Below are 3,553 nucleotides of genomic sequence, written 5' to 3' on the forward strand. Positions count from 1 at the left end.
AATGGAAGATTTGAAATCTGACCATACCTGAAATTGACATGAGTTAACAAAATTTTTTATATCTAACAAATTTTTTTACTTTTTGCCACTCAGTAATGGACTTTGTTGGAAGTCCCAACGCATTTAAGTCAGTGCCTAGGGATGTCCAAAACAGTGAGAGTACGCCTGGCGGCTTCTTGGACATGTTTTTGGCGATGTCCTCGTTGAGCTTCATCCGTTCAACATCAAAGTAAACTGTTCGCGATTTGTGGTGCGACTTCTGTTTAAAAATATAACTATTACATACATTTTACTCAAAAATATAAATAATAACTATCCTTTTATTGAATTCCATTCTTTTTTAACTTTATTGCGCGTTATTTCAAGTTTTTCTTTTCAATCCGCAACAGTTTTTTAGCGAATGAGATGGTCGGGCTTGTACCTTGCTTTGTTACCGGAGCGTAGCGGATCTATATCCGGCAAAGGACCATAAACATCGATAACATTCCTCAAAGCCTTCAGGGAGGGCCTTTATCGTTAATACAACAACAACAACCAAATGACAGCTATTGCATACTGTCATACTGGAGTACTTACCATTATACTCCACTGTAATGCAGCAATGGACCAACTCATGTTTCTACACGAATACATTATAAGCCGATCATTGATCGTTTTTAACGATTGTAATCACTACAGGATGTTTATTTATGTGGGTACTCCATGGATTACTCTGATGTAATGCTGAGCTGGAGTATATGGTCCAGTCCTAGGACATCGCAGTGTTAATTGGACCATATTTTTTGTATGAGTTTTGGTTAATTTTGGAGCACTCGCTTGGTCCATAGCGAGTACTTCATACATGCATGCATAGAGTACTCGCGATTTTTGCCGAGAATGCAGTGAATCACCGAACTGCTTTATCTACAAAATTGTATTCGCGAGCTGCATTGCCGATCGGTTATGAAAATACCAGATCTTCTCAATTCGATTCTCATTCCCCGCGGATGGCATTCGTCGGATACCGTAATAGGCGGGGGTCGAAATCCTGCTGACTTGCTATCGAGAGGTTGGGCTGCCTCCCAACTGAAAGATTCGACATTATGGTGGAACGGGCCCTTGTGGCTCCAAGGGGAGCCGGATAAATGGCCAATCCAAAACAATAGCAGTATCTCCACACACGACTCCAAAGCTGACGAGGCTGAGTCCAAGGTAAATCCTCGCTGTGCATATACCAATGCAAATTCTATATCTCAGCAGGAAGACTCAGGTCCAAAAATGTTCCACGACTAATAAACTGCTCCGCGCGATAGTTTTTGTGTTTCCTTTCATCAAAGGTGCCAGAAACAAGAACCGCAAGTTTCCGATCATCCAGCAGACTTTAAGGAAGTAGCTTCTGTCTCGTCCTCGGAGCGCGATCTGGCTATGAAACACTGGTCACCGCAGTTACAGATTGAGTTCTTTTCGGCGGAGTGGAGGGCCCTGCAAGGAGAAAGAGCAATTCCTGCGATATCAAAAATGCTGCAACTCTGCCCATTTCTGGCCCAAGAAAGCGTAATACGAGTGTCAGGACAGCTGGATAAATCACATTTTTCTACAGAAACTAAGCATCCTATAATCATTCACGCAGCATCACCTCTCGCCAAACTCATCATGGCCGATGCTCATAATCCTGCTATGGATGGTGGAACACAATTAACAATTGCCATCAGAAGACAGAAATTCTGTATCCCAAATGTTCGGGTCGCTGTGAAAAAGCTAATCAGAAGTTGCGTCATATGTGCGCGGTTTAGGAAGGATATTGCACAACAATTGATGGGTCCGTTACCAACTGAGCTAACATTTCCATTTGCTGCTGCAGGAATCGATTTCGCTGGGCCCTTTGAGATTCGGAAAGCTCCAGCTCCAATAATGAACCTATGACATGCCGCACGGTGGGGTATTTGATCGATCTAGCTGGCCAAAACTAAAACAGCAGTTATTTCTGTTAAAAAAGTAGTTGTCTCACTTAATTGTTATGAAAGGAAATATTTGACAGTAAATTCACGATGTTCCGCGCAGAATTACTACGGATCGAGCCCCCGCTTTCGGAAGGCGGGGTCATTTTTTGGCATTACATGAGATATGTATGTCAATGGGTATCAAACGAAAGGTATTTTAGTCCGCATTTCTATTGATACTTTTAAGTAGGGTTGCCACTTCGGGTTGCCACCTCACCTTCTTTTTTATATATCGATATAGTATTACATTTTAAGACTTTTCACCTAGGTGTTGCCACTGAGGATGTTTTCACAAGGTTGCCACCTTTTGCCAATAGGGGTATCAGTCTCTTATAAAATTGACCACCACTCAAAAAATCGCGGGTATGCGCAGCCGCTTTTGTTATTAAACTTTGAAACAAACACAAGCTTATGTATTGCCAAAAAATTACTGACATGATATGCCATGAAAAAGAGATATATCTTTTTGTTGGCAAGGTTTTTAAAACATTAAATATTGAAAAGTAGTAGTATTACAAGTAGAATAAATCAGTACATGCAGTATAAAAATCTAACATAAGAATTAGAAATACATTTACCTGTCCTAAAAGAAGATGTAACTAGATTTGATTAAGGCTAAACAAGTGAACAAGTATTTATGTTAGAAGGGTATATTGCTTTTTAATCCAAAAATACATCGAACTGGACACAATTTTTATACAACTTTAGATGTGCGCGGATAGCTTCGCCAGAGAGGATAGATAGAATAAGAGACGTCAGTTCATACATTTTGTGAAATTTATTTGTAATGTCCCATTTGAGGGGTAATTTTAAATTGCTTCTACTTTATTTTTGATTGTTTTAAAGGATCGTATTAATTAACCAATTCATCTTCTTTCCAACAATCACAATATCTTAATATATAAAAAAAACGTGTCACTATGTTTGAGGCCAATGGACTTCTAAACTACTGAACCGATTTTGAATTCGTTTTGCACCCCGGGTGTAGTTTGATCTAACTTGAAATATAGGATAGGCTATATCTCAGTTTATAGTCCCAATATTATTTTATTGCAAATTTTTTTTATTAGTTTATACGTAATAATAAAATGTTAAGTATACGCAGTGACACTCATATTTTCAGGTGGTGCGGATATACTTCCGTGTAATTGTTTGGTGTTTAATTAAACAACGTGCTTATCAATAAAAAAAAAGCTTATTAAAATGTATGCAGGTAGGCCAAATTTAGGGCAGGACAATGTCTGCCGGGTCTTCTAGTCTATATATATAAAAGAAAGTGGTGTTAGGTTCACTACGCATAACTCAAGAACGGATGAACCGATTTGGCTGAAAATTGGTGGAGAGGCAGCTTAGAACCAGGCAACGGACATAGGATACTTTTTATCCCGTTCTGGATAGGGTCTTGAGAACAAAACGTGGACCTGGGTAATCCTGGGATGTGTTTGTACAATATGGGTATCAAATGGAAGCTGTTTATGATTACTTTGACACTGGGTATTTTTCGTACCCCTGGGTGACTATGGTCTCGAGATATAGGCCAAAACGTGGACCCGGGCACCCCCAGAATGTGTTTA

The sequence above is a fragment of the Eurosta solidaginis genome, chromosome 3 (assembly GCF_040869045.1).
Source record: "Eurosta solidaginis isolate ZX-2024a chromosome 3, ASM4086904v1, whole genome shotgun sequence".
Taxonomy (NCBI): Eukaryota; Metazoa; Arthropoda; class Insecta; order Diptera; family Tephritidae; genus Eurosta; species Eurosta solidaginis.